Below are 18,028 nucleotides of genomic sequence, written 5' to 3'. Positions count from 1 at the left end.
CTGGCAACTCGCATCAGAAATTCCAGGTTTGCTTTCAAGGCAATAGACGGTTTTTGAAAATAATTCTGTTAGGATTATCAATCAATCAATCAATGAGGCTTATATCGCGCATATTCCGTGGGTACAGTTCTAGGCGCTCAGCAGTGATGCCGTGTGAGATGAAATTTTATACGGCCAGTAATTGCAGCCATTTCAGCGCATATTTACCTTTCACGGCCTATTATTCCAAGTCACACGGGTATAGATAGACAATTATTAACTGTGCCAAAGCAATTTTGCCAGGAAAGACCCTTTTGTCAATCGTGGGATCTTTAACGTGCACACCCAATGTAGTGTACACGGGGGGGAGTTCGGACACCGAAGAGAGTCTGCACACAAAGTTGACTCTGAAATAAATTTCCGCCGAACCTGGGATCGAACTCACGCTGACAGCGGCCAACTGAATACAAATCCAGCGCGCTACCAACTGAGCTATATCCCCGCCCCAATTATCAGCAGTCCGGAGGTGTAAAAATCCCTGTACTGCAGTCAGGTTTTTCAAAACATCTCGAGCACGCTCTACGCCTCTGACAGGCTGTATCCCACAATCGGGACAAACGACCAACTTGGATGTGTATGCCATGCGCACAATATGATACCCCTTGCCTTTAAAAATCAGCGGTCACGAGTTCATCAGAGTTCAGAATTTGTTGTGTAAAAGATAGCCGCTGTCAGCTAGCCATTCGTGGCTCAGGTGATTGTATTTAATACAAATTTAAAAAAAGGTTTCTTATGTAGCGCACGCCGCACAGCATACACATCACAGTCAGTCGCTTGTCCTGATCGCAGGATAGCGTGAAACATGCTCCGGGAGACTGACAATAATCCTTACATAGTTATTTAAAGAAATTGTGTATTGGTACAGCATGTTATGCATGTACTAAGATAGCTATTTGTAAATATTTGGTAGATATATATGGTGGTGTCCCGAATTGCTCCCTCCCAATTTGCCCCATCCCATATGGTCCCCAATTATTCTTGCATTTTGCTGTGAGTAACATAACGTGTGCAAAGGCATTTGTCTGAAGCGCATTTCCAAAAAGACCCCCCGCGGGTTAGGGGGAAGAATTTACCCGATGCTCCCCAGCATGTCGTAAGAGGCGACTAACGGATTCTGTTTCTCCTTTTACCCTTGTTAAGTGTTTCTTATATAGTCAATGTTTGTAAAGATTTTAGTCAAGCAGTATGTAAGAAATGTTAAGTCCTTTGTACTGGAAACTTGCATTCTCCCAGTAAGGTAGTATATTGTACTACGTTGCAAGCCCCTGGAGCAATTTTTTTATTAGTGCTTTTGTGAACAAGAAACAATTAACAAGTGGCTCTATCCCATCTCCCCCCCCTTTCCCTGTTGCGATATAACCTTCGTTAAACACCAATTAAAGAAAGAATTTCCAAAAAGCATAGTTACCATTTGTTTTTTTAAATCTGAATTCGTGACTGTTGTTCTTGAATACTCTTTCGTTTAGGTTTCCAAAAATGCTGATTTAAAGGGGAAGGATAGTTGAAACTGTAACCGTTCACATTTTGCTCCCAGATTTGCAGTTGTTGTTTTTACTAGGAGTTTGGACGGGCTCGGTGTTCTTGTGGATAAGACATCGGCCTCCTATTCAGAAGGTCATGAGTCAAAATCGCGGCCGCCTGGTAGGTTAAAGGTGGAGAATTTTCTGATCTCCAAGGTCATTGCTTATGTGCAGACCTGCTAGTGCCTTATCCTCCTTCGTGTGTACACGCAAGCACAAGACAAAGTGCGCACGGAAAAGATCCTGTAACCCATGTCAGAGTTTGGTGGGTTATAGAAACACAAAAATACCCTGCATGCTTCCCCCGAAAGCGGCGTATGGCTGCCTGAATGGTGGGGTAAAAACGGTCATACACGTAAAAATCCACTCGTGCAAATTTGTGAGTGAACGTGGGAGTTTCAGCCCATGAGCGAAGAAGAAGAAGAACTATGAGTTTTACTCTTTTAAAAAAATGATTTTCAAATTCGAAGATTGCCACAACAGTAGTCTATCTCATCCGACTTGAACCCTTCAGACTCCCTGTACATGTACTTGCAGTTTAAACTCATATTTTGTCTGAGTAGTAGGTTTTGCCTTTCACGCCTCGTGGCGTGTAGGGCAGCGATTTTGTCTGAGAATAGTTTTCAAATGCAAAGTCCTTCAGAAAAACTGCGAGATAAAAATCTGGAGTGCTAATATCGTGTTGGTGTACCTTCCACTCAGTGGCCGAGTGGTAACGCACTTGCGCTCGATCGGAAGCGAGAGGTTGCGAGTTCGACCCTGGGTCAGGGCGTTAGCAATTTTCTGCCCCCTTTCCTAACCTAGGTGGTGGGTTCAAGTCTTTCGGATGAGACGAAAAACCGAGGTCCCTTCGTGTACACTACATTGGGGTGTGCACGTTAAAGATCCCACGATTGACAAAAGGGTCTTTCCTGGCAAAATTGTATAGGCATAGATAAATTTTCATCAAAATGTCCACCAAAATACCCGTGTGACTTGGAATAATAGGCCGTGAAAAGCAGGATATGCGCCGAAATGGCTGCGATCTGCTGGCCGATGTGAATGCGTGATGTATTGTGTAAAACAATATTCCATCTCACACGGCATAAATAAATCCCTGTGCCTTGAATATGTGCGCGATATAAATTGCATAAAATAAAATTAAAATAAAATCCCTGAGCTTAGAACTGTACCCACAGAATACGCGCAATATAAGCCTCATATTGATTGGTATGTAAGAAATGTTAAAGTCCTTTGTACTGGAAACTTGCATTCTCCCAGTAAGGTAGTATATTGTACTACGTTGCAAGCCCCTGGAGCAATTTTTTTATTAGTGCTTTTGTGAACAAGAAACAATTAACAAGTGGCTCTATCCCATAAATATAGCCTTATAAATGTACTCCGTGACTGTATTTGTGTATGGTGAAAAGGAGAAGATATAAAATTTGTGAAATAGGACTTTGTATTTGGTTTTGTCATAATGAATTTGTTGTTTCTCTGTGTGTGTGTGTGTGTGTGTGTGTGTGTGTGTGTGTGTGTGTGTGTGTGTGTGTGTGTGAGCATGCATGCATGCGTGCTTATGTGTGAGTGCACAATTGTGTGTGTGTATTAATCCAGCAGAAACAGCTTCTCTTCCATACATTTGAATCATTTATATTGATACCACATGGAGACTATTCTGAACACACAAGCGTGGTTTTCTCTCTACAGTGCTTTTCCTAAAGTTAAATATTGAATTTTTAAATTTAAAAGTTTTTGGCACACCACTTTAAGATAATGCTCAAGGAAAATAAATAGTCTTCTTTTTTCATTAACGCTTTTTCTCACAGTGATGTCAGAGTCATGCACCGTTTTATGCTTGGGAAGCGCACTATACTCACTTTGAAACGTGCATAGTGTCAAAAGAAATCACACACACACACACACACAAACACACACACACACACACACACACACTGAAAGTATGAAGAAGCCCCTCCAACTTTTGGTTGAGTTTGACTGCATTACCTTGAGGAGACTGACGACACTTCACAATGGAAAGAAAAATAACTTTTACATTTCAGTGATTTGTTTTAAGTACAAAAGTACAAGTGAAAGTAGAAATAAATTAACGTGACACTATCCCGTAATCACATATCAGGGTCAACTATAATCAGTCCATTGGTTTACAAAACTTTATTCAATTTGTTATCATGACAGAAACAATGCATTGTTTTTTTAAGATAACTATCCTGGTATGTACATAACAAAGTTTAGCATGATGGCGGACTAGATACATTTACTCATTTCAGACAACGAAAACAAACAGACAAACCTGATGCGCAAGCAATCAAAAAAGGGAGGGGGTGGTAGTACAGAACTTGGTGGGGGTAAAAACAAGAAACAAAAAGAAATGGGGTACGAGAGAACAGAATTCAGCATAAGGGGAAAAAAAAGGACGACGAAGACTTGGAGCGCCAGAAATGTTGGAAGAGTGGGTCACGTCACAATAATATTAAATGCACAGAAGACACACACGCAAAGTTAATACATTTTGTGATCGGCGAAAATGGCACTAAATTACATAACGATTGGGCCATAATCGATAAGTCGAAACAAGGACACAAAACACGAGAGAAATTACGAAGAACAATTGGTCAGGCAGCATTTGTCTCATGACAGTGTCAAATGAACATTATGAATAAAATGTAGAGGCTCATGTACGGAACATGCCTGTTTGTCTTAATAAATTCTTGTACAGTTATGAATATGGTCTGATTGACATTCCGGGAATATTGCGGGATGCCTTTCAATAATATTTCAATAAACTTATAATCAGTTATCAATTGACAATAATCGTACATCTCTACACAAGGGTCAATGCAACAAATAGTGCTCAGCAGTCTCCCTTGGGTAACCGCACTCACATTTGGGGCAATCCTTGAGGTGCCGCTGACAAATCAAAATTCAAATCACTCAAACCAATACCATACCTGTCAAGTCCTACGCATTCTGCGTAATTCTTACGGATTTTCGGTGTTTTTTGGATCCTACGTCGTATACCTCAAACCATACGCATTTTCAGCATTAAAAAAAATAAAAAAAAAATTTTGTTTTGTTTTTTGCTGGCATGGACTGCCGTTCATTCATTTCTGAGGAGGAGCTTGCACCAGCCACACAACAGAAGTTCTGGCATGATGTGCGCCAGTTCTACATGGCCTGTGTGAGGAAAATGTTGAATAAATTTCCATTTGGCAGTGAAACCCTGCAACACCTTCAAGTGCTGGATCACAGTCTGGGAGCTGACACACTGACTGCCTTCTTACAGGTCAAAATTAACTCTGATGCATGCTGCCATGATTTTAAGGTGACTGGCAGCATGATTGACAAAGCAAAGATTTGCACAGATGAATACAACAAAGAACACAAGTGACAAGTGACAAAAAAAATGAACGAACAAGAGTGCAGTGTAAATGTATTACATGTAGTGGTAAATAAAGAGCAGTTTGTGTAGAAAGGAATTTATGTGTTTTACTTTTAGTTTGTGAAAACCAATCTGATTGGTTTAGTGTGTATGCGTGAGAAGTTGAATTTGTGCGTTTAACCACATCCTGATCCACGCATTAACTATGGTTTTTGATCCCCAACTATGGTTTCTTATGCCATTTACTATGGTCAGAGGCCAAAAGTACTTGACAGGTATGCAATACGCAGTCTGCAATTATGGACTTTTTCAAATCTATCTCCAAAATAATAATGACATGGTACTTTAAAATCAACGTTGATTGCAGTAAAGTAATTGACTGACAATTAAGGTTGTATGTGGGGTGCCTAAAATTTGAACTTTTCTTATTCCCGAATATTTTTTGTGGGCGCAGAAGCACGGGGCAAATGGTATTGTTTTTTTCTGGAGGGGGATCAGACAATATAAAACCAATTAGAGGCCGAGTTGCCTGACAGAAAGGCCAATTCTAGCCCCAGTCCATGCCGGTTACATGTAATTAGCTATGCACACATTTGAGATCAATACCCAACCTTACTGAGCATCAGTTCTTTGCGTTATTTTAATTTTCTTGTTTTTCTTTAAAATAAAAAAGGGAATGGTTTTATTGATGTCATTTTATTATGTCATTATCTAGTCAGCATAAATGACTTTTATGGATACAGGAGAAAGTGTTAAAATGTGAAGATTTCAAGTGTGGTTTGTGGTCATCTGCTTGACCACTTAAAATGTTGTTTCATTTGATGATACGTTTTGTTTGGTGTTCCCGCTTGAATGTGACAGTAAGTTGTACAATGTTACTGTGTGTGTGTGTGTGTGTGTGTGTGTGTGTGTGTGTGTGTGTGTGTGTGTGTGTGTGTGTGTGCGTGCGTGCGTGAGTGTGTTTGTGTGTGTTGGTGTGTGTGTGTGTTTGGTAACCGGCTTTGTACAGCGGGACCACCTTATTTTGTCATGTATTTTTATTCATTCTGGAGCTTTATTAAATAAACTGCCCATTTCAATCACAACTCTGGTCTGGTCTTATTGTCAGTGTTGCATAAATGATTGTATGTGAGCTTGTGAACATACAAAGAAAAAAGAAAGAAACATTCTGTGTCGAAATATCTTGACTAAAAATGATCAGGCGGAAGACTACACCTGTTGCATTTCCTATTATGCTCAGGCAATTATAACTGAGGGCGGAAGCGACAATGATTCGTTTTCCCCCCAGATAACATTAATTTGTAGAGACTGCGGAAAAGGAACTCGCACATTCTGGAACTGATTTGTGTAAATAACTGAGAGGGTGTTTTGTCTGTTTTGTGAAACGGTCCTCACACATTTGCAAAGTTCCACAGTTAGGCAGCTGAATTAAAGCATTACATAATGCATAGTGTAAACTCTAGGCCTACTTCAAGGTCTTATTACTTCAAGATGCATACACGTGCTGTTGTATCTGTTAGTGCTTGCCGGACACCAGTGCTGATTAAAATGGCTTAGATTGTTACTAATTTGAAACTACAGTATGTCCTTTTACGTGTTGTGACAATTTTGTTGGTACCGATGATTTATAAAAAGACTTTTATCACAGGTTTATTTCGTATCAAACATTTATACTTACTTTCAAGTTCGAGTATAAGTTTACTTCCACGAGGAGAGTCTCTCTGTGTGCGCGCGCGCGCGCGTGTGTGTTTGTGTGTGTGCGGCGTGCGTGCGCGCTTAAAGATTCTTGATTTTGGAACATAAGCAGTTTATCTGTCAGGGAGTTGTGTGTGTTTTCATGGCTGCGTGTTCTTTTCCCTCTCATTCTTCCTCTCGGCAGTCCGGCTTCAGAGTCATTTTGTTCCTCCAGGCTCAAAGCAGAAAGCAGCAATGTTTTAAAACATTCAAAAACAAGGATTGTATGTGAGTGTGAGTCATAATTTTCTTTTAAGAACCGAATCATAGCACCACAAGGTTCAAATATGTGCACAAAGCAAAAATAGTGCAAAGCAAAAATTAGGAAAGCAGCATATGGCCATGACTGGAGACACTGCTTTTTGTATCGATCATTCTGCAGACGTCACACTCTGGAGAAAATTAAACATGACAGAACTCAGTACTGATGTTCTCTGTAAACCATGATTTACATCTTTTACCTTATTCCATACGACATTGCGACAGCAGCGAGTTTTGCCGTTGTTTCCCTGATAATAAGTCTCGTACTCAGGCACTGTTTGTTTTTCCTCAGTTAATATTCAGAATTTTGCCACGTTTGTTTTGTTGTTGTTGTTGTGCTTGTTTAATTTAGGTTTGTTGTTTTAGTTTAAAACACTCAAACATACGCACACATCACACGCACACTTTTACTTTTTAAGTTATAAGTATTGCATTCAGCCACTGTTTTTTTCTCCTCAGTTGATATTCTGATTTTTGTCAGTTTTTGTGTCATTTGTTTTTGTTGTGCTTGTTTGATTTAGGTTTGGTGTTGTTTGTCGTTGTTGTTTGTTTAACACACACTCAAACACACACACACACACACACTAACCAGACACACACACCACCACCACCACCACCACCACCACAAGAATAGGTTTACACTCACTTTTTCCTCCACGTTTTAATTTTGGCAATATCATTAACCCAGGATTGCAAAGCAGGGATCATTTGTCAATTTCATAACAACGTACATACAATTTCAGCTGGTTACTGCAATAAAATGTGCATCATCACAGGTTTCTGCTGGAATGACAGTGTCTTATGTGTCAACACAAAATACACACACACAAAATGGGTGTGGTGCTGCATGCCCCATAATAGATCCTAACTTCACCCTCTAAACCTCCCTGCAGATGCATGTTTTGTGCACAAAAATAGCCTTTTAAAATATGCAGTATACAAAATAAAAATGCAGACGACATTTCTACATTTGATGGGGGAGTTGTCCTGTATTAGAATTATTTATCAAATAATTAAAGTTAACCAAAGTATATGTAATAAAACCAAGGAGTCCTCTGTTAAGTAGCTCAACACAATGATCGCAGCCCAGGGTGCTAACACAGTTAGGGTATGTTGTTCAAGACTTGGAAGGTCAAGGTTTTAAAGTATGCTTCAGTAACGGAATCTTATAACAAAGCTAAAACATTTACCACTGAAGCAAAACCCTCTCTGAACAATTCAAAATTGTCACACGTACTAGTTTTACATTTTAAGGATCTTGCCAAGTGCATATCTTTTTATTGTGAAAAATTTGTATTGCAAACAAAAGAAAACACAATGTCTTGTGATCTGTAAATGTTCTTGATACTTAATACATTACAGGGAACCTTATAAATTGTTCATGTGAAGTACTGTACAGCCTATTTAGCTTGTTCATTTTCTCCCTTTAAGGTAATTTTGTCTCAACAATCATGTTATCTGCTACAAGTCTATAAACTGCTGTAAACCTTTCTGCCCTTAAAGTAGATTCATGCCCTTCTGTGTGGGCACCTTCTTCTTCTTCCTCTTCAGTGTTTGCATTTGGATGTGTGCTCTCTGGCCAAGTCTTGTTGCACAGGGGCGGCAAGGAAAGGCAACCCTCTCAGAACGTGTTGCAGAGTCTGTTCTTCCTACCCTAGCCACAGTCCGCTGTAGGTGCAAAACCTATCCTTTTGAGGTGTACCTTCAGACAGCAGTGTTCTGTGCGAAGGCGGAAGATGGCTCTCTGTTCTGTGTGAGTAAAATGGGGATATAGTCTTGAATGAGCTGGTATCTGTCTGTCTTTTTGTTGTTGATATAGACATCAAAGAAGCTCCAGCACCAGCCAAGTGTTGACTGTTTTCTTTATGCGTAACCTAGTCCTGGCAGCAGCTGTTGTCCATCTGTAAACAAGCAAGATCATTATTATAATATATTGATGGTGTATATGTTTTACCAGAAAGACGAGTAAAATACCACTTAATTTTTGTTTTAGTAATGAGGCATACATGCAGTTGAACGATCATATCTTGTGATATCTGCCCTCTGAAAAAAACCTACTATTCAAAATGTACTTTTACATCTTGTTTTTTTAACTTAGGCTTTTGAAGATCCACATTTACCACCCAAAAGGAGCCTGGCGATACTGGCATGCTTTAATTAAGATGACGTGTTACTCAGAAATAGTGCTTTTAGTTATGCGCTATAGAAATCTCCTTAATAAATAAATAAATACTGGTGGTGGTTCACTGCAAAGCATAACCTGATATGATTTCTTCATAGCACCTGACTGGAAATGAAGTTTCATACAATAAAAACTATACTGCGCCAGATTTACAGCAGTTCTGTTGAATTCACACAGTCAGAAAATTTCAAGGCTGTCCTCAACATTCTATGCTCACACACACACACACGACTTGACTTCACTTAGGAAGGTTATGTGATGCTTAAATAATCTGTCTTGCCACTATTTCATCACAAGTAACCACTGTGTTTATTGCTGGTATGTGCCGGAGTGGAGGGATAGTCTTACCCCATGTAAAAAAATTAAAAAAAAGCCTGGCAGGTGATCTGAGATGCCTTTAATAACACAAAGCTGCCTCTGTAAACAATTCTGCTTTTACACATGCTATCCCTTAACTTGGATTCATACCAAAATCAAGCCTAGCTTCATAGGAAACAGAATGTTACTTCAGCATTTAGAATTATGATCTTATTCCATGTACACGCCTTGGCAAATCTGACTCGATCACTACAGCAAGAAGTCAGTGTGTTGATTGTTCATATGTGACCAAGTTGAGGGATGAGCTTATCCTATGTTAAAGCCTGGCCTGAACTGAGACGGTGAAGAGAAGTAGTGTGCCTTTAATGACACAATGCTTTCTTTGTAAGCAATAGATTCAACATCTCAGATCTGGTCAGGCCTATACAAATGCCATCCCTCAACTTGGTTCATACAAAAATCATGTGCCTGGCTAGAGAGTGGGGATTTGTTGTTCTCTTTTTCGAAATCCAAAATAAGCAAAATCAGGTCTTAAAAAGGAGCAAGTCTTAAAATGGGAGTGAATTTACAGATGTTATGAACAAGAAGTCTGCGTAAACAGGGTCATTAATAGGAAGGAGTCTTAGATTGGGGTGTCTTAAAAGGGGCAGGGGTGGGGTGGTGTGTGTGTGTGTGGGGGGGGGGGGGAGTCTACAGTAATGACCATAAAATACTCAAAATAATACTATTAGTCATCTTATTCTCTACCAAATTTCTAGAGGTCAAAACAATGATACAGATTTTTTACTTGTGTCACTGTTAGTGTCATTCTATGAATAACAGACCAATAGAAAGAGAGAGAACGAGAGCTCTGTGGTTTTTTTTTACCTGGGTTCATGCTCAGTTGCTTGAAAATTGACTTGTCAGAGGTTCTTCTTCAGCCTTACACCCACATGCAAGAGAACTTGTACCAGATAATGAAATAAGTGAACTTTGAAGTGCATTCATAATTAAAGCCCAATCATGTGGTTTAACCTACCTAGTCTTGAAAAGCCTGTCCGAGGAAACAGAACAAGCACCCTTCCGCAGACCTTCCTAACTGGAGAGTCTTGGTTGTAACCGCACACTTTCTAAAGTAGTCCATAAGCAGTTCCATGTGCCTATGTTTTCACTGGAACCAGCTCCTTTGTGTACCTGTGATCTGGATGAGCTGCAACACATAAAACTTTCATATGAACACTATGTCATAAGTACACCAGTTAGCATACATCAAACACCGAGGAGCATCACAAGATATGTTCTAAGGAGGTAACAACTATTGTCACAAAGTGTTTATGATACAGCCACAGGCACATGGCACTGAGTGGTCAATTGGTGAGGGGGGTGGGGGGGGGGAGGGGCAGAAGTTCTGCTCAGTCTTGTCTACTGATACAACACTTTGTGGTGGTGTAAGGCAGGGAATCACACCCCAACCACTGGCCCCGCCCACCTGGTGTCGAGTGCCTGAGGATACATCAGTCCCAGTCATGGCTGGCCCCCGGTTTGACCAGACAACTGCCATGTATGGGTACATTTACTTTACAGTACAGATTAGTTTTCAATAGCAATGACATCATGGACGCACACCTGCCCAACACTGACACTGACAGCAAAATCAGCGACCAAACGTGATAAAGAGTAACTAATCGTCACAAACATCAAAATGCTTTGCATTAATTTTCTTGAAGAGGTCATTCTTAACCAGATAATCATTTATAGGCAATTGAAGATAATTATTCCACCTACAGGCTATCACTCCTATGGCTGTTACTTGTAACACATTTCATTTCTTAAAATATGTTTTGTAAAGTACATAGATTTCACTAAAAGGCACATTCCTTCTCATGAAAACAATTTGGCTCACCGTCTCAGATCTGGTAGGGCTTTAAAATGGGATAAGACATGATCTCCAGGGGTCGACACTAACTTATTTGGCCTGGGGCCACACTGGCCCCAGAGATGGAAATTGCTGGGGCGAAAAAAAAAAATCTGGGGCCCACTCTCAGTATTCACGTGCGGCAATGCATTGTCTGTTTTTCTTCATCGTACTGAAGCCAGGGAAATTCTTTCAACCATTTGACATTGAAATTACGACAGCGCTTCGCGCTTTTGGCTGCATCGGTCTCCTTTTTTCGTTTCTCTCCACCCTGTTCTTCATCTTCATTTGACCATGTCTTTTTACACCAGGGATGTGTCGCCACATTTTGCGTTTGGCATTTGAAGGCGATACTTATCTCTCACGCTAAAGAGCGCAATCTGGGAGTTATTTCCCTTACGACATTGTCCTTCGACGATTTGAATGTGTTTTTTTCTTGACTGCGGCATTGATCGTAACGCAAATTTCAGTGACGACTTTGACTGGCGATTTTTAGTGATTGGCTCTGCTGGCATTAGAATTTTCGGTTTGTCATTGTTGGAATTTATCCTGGGGCGGAGTGGGCCCCAAGCTTCGGCAATGTTTGGGGCGGAACACAAAACTCTGGGGCGTTCCGCCCCCCGCCCCCGCTAGTGTCGAACCCTGATCTCTTAACTTGTTCACATACCCCAAAAAGTGCGATTGTGTTATGAATAAATGCTGTAAAAGCTACCTGTACTAGTTCATTAAAAAAACAAATCACAAAATGTCACTTCACCACAGCATGCAAACAGTGTGTTTATTTCTGGTATGTGTCTAAAGGCGGAGACAGACGCACAACACAAAACCCTGTTTTCGACAAAAACACCATCTCAAAACGTCGGGGAAACACATGTTTTTAAAGAGGGGATGTCACTTGCGAAACACACAGATGAAGCGCGGTGCGTGTTTTCACAGAAATATCGGTCAGTGTCAGCTTGACCCGTCCAGCTATCGCCCTGTGTTTGAGTTTGTAAACAACACGGCTGGCAGTGCCCACTGATACGGTCAGTGTCCACTGATACGGTCAGTGTCCACTGATACGGTCAGTGTCAGCTTGACCCGTTCAGCTACCGCGCTGTGTTTGGGTTTGTAAACAACACGGCTGGCAGCGCCCACTGATATTATTGCCTCTCTTCAATCGTGACAGGATCCATAGACTCTAGTTAGGATTCATGGGTCCGATACTACCCTGAATCGGTACCACATCTGAGTCTGCCATTTTTTTCTATCTCCGTGGTGCCGGAAACCGAGTCACTTGAGTTGATCGTCCGCGTTCATTGGCTGACTACCAAAACGTGTTTTTAGATTTTAGAGCATGCTCTAAAACCCAAAACACGATGCAAAAACACGAAACAGTGTTTTCTGAAACGCGTTTTGGGGGATGTCACATGGGAAACACGCTGTTTTGTGTTTGTTTTGAAAGGAAACACTGTTTTGTGTTGTGCATCTGACATGGCCTTAACACAGACACACACACACACCATACACACATACACCAAAGCAACACAAAAGCCGAAAACATGCCTACCATCTAAATGAGGATATCCAGTTCCAACTGTCTTCTGCCACTATAACACTGCCAGAGACACCATGGTGTAGAAAGTCAGTTTAAAGAGAGACTACCTGGAAGAAAAATATATATACTATAATAATAATAAAACACCCAGTGCAATAGACATACTTTCTCGTTAAAGGCTTACTTTACTATGTAAAAACATTTTGCTTCACAATCACAGTCTCAGATCTTGTCAGGCTTTTACTTGGGATAAGATCATCCCTCTACTTGGACGCATACCAACATAGATCAGCTTGAATGTTTGTGAAAATATCCCATATTTTGAGTTAACTCACCACAGCAAGCAGTCACTGAATATATATTTTATTTTTTAGTATGTGGCCAAGATGAGGGATTCCATGTTAAAGCATAGCCATATAATATCTGAGACAGTGACCCACACTATAGTGACAAGGCAAGTGTGCCTTTAAATTGTAAACTGTTATATATGTGCATTTTGACTTCTTCATAAATTATAACCCTGATGCAGGCAGTCATCAGTAGTGGTTTAGTACCTAGAATGAGAAAAGAATGAACTTGCAAGAAAGAAACTGAGTCAAAATCAAAATACCCTTTAAATTACAAACTAGAATCCACGGGGCAGACAGGGTTTGAGGTTAGAAAGCTCTGAAAATAACTCTATCTGAAATTGACTAATAGTATTAACTTATAACGTCATACATGATACAAACAAATGAACTAAGGCTTTTGAAGATCCATATCCAATCCTGCTACACAAAGGCACAAGCAGAGGTTGAAATTGCCAGGGTCATTTTCCATCCCCATGTAGCCTGGATTTAATTACTGGCATGTTTTTTTTTAAAGAGGTGTGTCACTCAGAATGACTGGATATGGTTCATTCAATGCAGAGCATAATATACCATTGATTTCTTCATGCCATCTGATTTGCCGGTGAATTCACAGGGCGAGAACAATTCAAGACTGGCCTCAACATTTTATGCTGACTGTAAATTGTAATTATATAATATATCCACCCTAGCTAACTGGTACACTAATCACTTGCTCTGGCGGACTTCTTTTTCCAACATCATAAATCTGTTATTTGTACTTTAGCCTTTTGTGGTAAAATATTCTCATTACCAGTTGCACTCACAATCTATTGCTAGTGTATTTTGGAAATGATCAAAAGCCTTACTTGTGTTCTATAACAGCACCATGTCACTGTTGCGGGAAGAATGAGGCAGGGCTTGGTAATAACTGAGACCTGCAAGTAAACAAAACATTTTTAGAATCTCATCATGTGTTATTTTGTTATATCTATGTCATGAGGTCTTACATTGCAATAACAAACACACGCATAACTTAACTTAGCAATGTGTTCTAATAAGAGTAATTGTTTAATGAATTAACGCTGAAGAAGCTACTAGTTGCTTAAACAAATTCATAGCAAAATGTCACTTGATCACCACATCAAGCACACTGTATGTTCATTTCTGGTATGTATGCAAGTGGAGGGATGATCTTGTTCCATGTAAAATCCTAGCTCAGCTGATCTCTCTCAACTTGGATTCATACCACACATTAGGAGCCTGGCTGTTTCTGTTCAGTGGGCATTTCTCCATTTGTTTTATTTGAATGCATTTCTTAAAAAGAACACTTCCTCTGCACAGCAAGCAGTCAGGATGTTATATGAAGTCTTATATCGCGCGCGTATCTCCAGACTCGGACTCAAGGCGCAGGGATTTATTTATGCCGTGTGAGATGGAATTTTTTTTACACAATACATCACGCATTCACATCGACCAGCAGATCGCAGCCATTTCGGCGCATATCCTACTTTTTACGGCCTATTATTCCAAGTCACACGGGTATTTTGGTTGGTCATTTTTATCTTTGCCTTAATACAATTTTGCCAGGAAAGACCCTTTTGTCAATCGTGGGATCTTTAACGTGCACACCCCAATGTAGTGTACACGAAGGGACCTCGGTTTTTCTTCTCATCCGAAAGACTAGCACTTGAACCCACCACCTAGGTTAGGAAAGGGGGGAGAAAATTGCTAACGCCCTGACCCAGGGTCGAAATCGCAACCTCTCGCTTCTGAGCGCAAGTGCGTTACCACCCGACCACCCAGTCCTTTTTGTTCCAAATCAAACGTTGTTTTGCTCCAACCAAGACTGCAGATCTTGGCAAACATGTGGCCTAAAAACTAGATTTGATGACCTTACCCGTACTCACCCTGAAAAGTGCCGATCTAGATTTTGCTATTTTAACAGAGGGGACAGAGGTTGTACCTCTCCTCATGCAGACACCGCATAACAAATATGTGTAACAAATCCAGTTGCAACACTGTAGTTTCATGGCTTAATTTCATTGACTGATTGAGTCAGCAGTAGTGAGTACTACATGTCATTATGATCATACCAGTATTAGTGAGTATTACAATTGGAGCAATCTGCAGAATAAGAATTGTTACCAATACATCATCATAACAGAAATTCCTCAGTGCATGAGACATTGGTGTGTAGACATATCTATATATATATACGACTAGTGTCTGTGTGTCTGTGTGTCTGTGTGTCTGTGCGCGATGCGCGGCCAAGGTTCTCGATGGATCTGTTTCAAATTTGGTGATCATATTCAGGTACACCCTGGACACAACCTGGTCGATGAGATATTTCAACACGTGCTCTCAGCGCGCAGCGCGGAACCGATTTTGGTTCCACCTCAGCTATTTTGGTTCCACCTCAGCTTACCCGGGCCCCCATACCGACACACCATAGCCGCTACACCACATCACAACGCCAAAGTTCTCGGTGGTTCTTTTTCAAATTTGGACACCGTATTCAGCTACACCCCGGACACAATATCATCGATGAGATATTTCAACACGTGCTCTCAGCGCGCAGCGCTAAACTCATGTTCGTTTTTGTGTTCATTTCACCATTATAAGTAACTCTTCCTTATCTTCTCCAGTGTTTGGCGTTTATCTCCCTTCCTTCGTGTGGCTTTCCCGTTCAGTTGTAAGTTACTATTTATTTTTAGAATGTCACTGCGCTGTCCAGAACGCTTCCCTTGCACCCGTAAGTTGTTCTTACTGTCAAAGTGAAAAGGTCGAATCAATTTATAGCCACGCGAAAAATACACTCTCACCTATCTCTATATATTTATAGATACAGATATGCATAAATATATATACGGCTTCTCTGTGTGTGTGTGTGTTTGTGTGTGTGTGTAGGCAAAAACCTATGTATTATAGAGTTCTGTTTGTGATGGGGTCTAGCGGCTTTTGTCTGTCTGTATGTTCTGGCATGTGAGAAGCCACAGTAGATAATATAGGGCTAAGAAATAAGCTCTCAAATTCTCAATCCCGTTTGACAGGACTTCGCCTTTCAAAGGTGATTGTGGTGAACCGCCACGCTGTCTGTCTCACCCCAAATTCCCGTTTCTGAGAGTGACTATTTTTAGAATGTCACTGCGCTGTCCAGAACGCTTCCCTTGCACCCGTAAGTTGTTCTTACTGTCAAAGTGAAAAGGTCGAATCAATTTATAGCCACGCGAAAAATACACTCTCACCTATCTCTATATATTTATAGATACAGATATGCATATTATATATACGGCTTCTCTGTGTGTGTGTTTGTGTGTGTGGGGGAAAAAACCTGTTGATTGTAGAGTTCTGTTTGTGATGGGGTCTAGCGGCTTTTGTCTGTCTGTATGTTCTGGCATTTGAGAAGCCACAACAGATAATATAGGGCTAAGAAATAAGCTCTAAAATTCTCAATCCCGTTTGACAGGACTTCGCTTGCAGAGGTGATTGTGATGAATCGCCACGCTGTCTGTCTCTGTCTCGCGATTCACCCCGGCGAAGCCGGGTATTCCTCTAGTAATACATAAATATGTAGATCTTTAAAACATTCAATGAGTCATGGGACTAAAAACTGCTAAAGCCTTATGTGGCAACATCACAAACAAACAAAATTAACCAACCCCAAATTATGTCAACCTCATGGCCCTTGTACTTGTAGTTCAAGTTGTACTGTTGTACTAGCCAACAGACATAAAAAGGAACTTAGCTCAGTAGGTGTTGATTGCTCTGCGTCATTATCAATATCATGATGCTGAGAGTCGAAATGCAGTTCAAACACAGACAGAACAAAATGGAATCTTTGAGTTTGAAATTGAATGAAAAAAAAAGTAATTTGTATGGTCATGGTGTAGAAGTTTTGAACTTTAGCGTTGTAAATTCATTGCTCCGAATCAACTGCAATCTAACCCTCCGATTTATGTCCTAAGTCATTTACATACCTTTGGAGTTTTACGGAATGGGTATAACGTCCTTTCCTCTAATGATCTAGTCTACTTTGGGATTTTGCCCAGTCGCCGTCTCCTTGACCTACTTGGAGTCCTTGCTGGGTTGAATCGGCTGAGGAGCGAACCCATGACGACTCGCAACGCGAGGAACCAGAAGAGGAATCTAGGTTTATTTTGCGTGTTTTGGGCCTGCCGACCCTACTTATAGTCCGATTTACAACCGGCACGAAGCTTCTTTTCGCAGGGCGAAACCGCCCCACTCGTGACTTCATCCGATGGCCGCCATGTTTCAAGTGACAAAAAAGTAGAAACGATCTAACGAATAACTTTCATTTCAAGCACAGTCAACAAAAAAAATTAAAAAAGTACAAAAGAAGGGGTGGAGAAAATGGCATTATCTAGACAGACTCAACTCGGATAAACTAAGAGGGACTTATAACTACTGAAGATTGAGAGCACAGCGGACGTCCTGTAAATTCCCGATCCATTTTTTCCCCTTCCCATTTCGGTATACTGTTCTCTGCTTGTAACGCTACGCAACAGGATAAGAGATATCCTGAGGGTATAAGTGATACTCCCACATACGTTGCACAAGCATAATTTGACGTTACCTTATATACGGTCCAACCGGTGTGCAATGGGTGCTCTCTCTCACTCTCTCTATCTCTCCGTCTCTCTCTCTCTCTCTCTCTCTCTCTCTCTCTCTCTCTCTCTCTCTCTCTCTCTCTCTCTCTCTCTCTCTCTCTCTGTATTACACCTCGGTTCGACCGAAGATAAGTTAACAATAAATTCCTGTTGTGCAGCGGGTTGAAAGAATACCCTATACCTCGGAGATATACCTTCACTCCG

The 18,028-nt window shown here is 40.8% G+C and overlaps 1 long non-coding RNA gene across 1 annotated transcript; it reads right to left on the bottom strand.

The window, feature by feature from the left end:
* Positions 1-7,578: 7,578 nt before the first annotated feature.
* On the bottom strand, positions 7,579-17,822 carry LOC138951106 (uncharacterized). The gene is made up of 5 exons (XR_011450987.1): positions 17,174-17,822; positions 14,063-14,131; positions 12,880-12,974; positions 10,455-10,625; positions 7,579-8,837 (listed from the first exon to the last, which is right to left on the bottom strand). It is a non-coding gene; the product is annotated as an uncharacterized lncRNA (long non-coding RNA).
* Positions 17,823-18,028: the final 206 nt, after the last annotated feature.

The sequence above is a fragment of the Littorina saxatilis genome, linkage group LG16 (assembly GCF_037325665.1).
Source record: "Littorina saxatilis isolate snail1 linkage group LG16, US_GU_Lsax_2.0, whole genome shotgun sequence".
In the NCBI taxonomy this organism is placed as follows: Eukaryota; Metazoa; Mollusca; class Gastropoda; order Littorinimorpha; family Littorinidae; genus Littorina; species Littorina saxatilis.
Note: the sequence above shows the minus strand (reverse complement) of the source record. Positions and strands in the feature narration are given on the sequence as shown.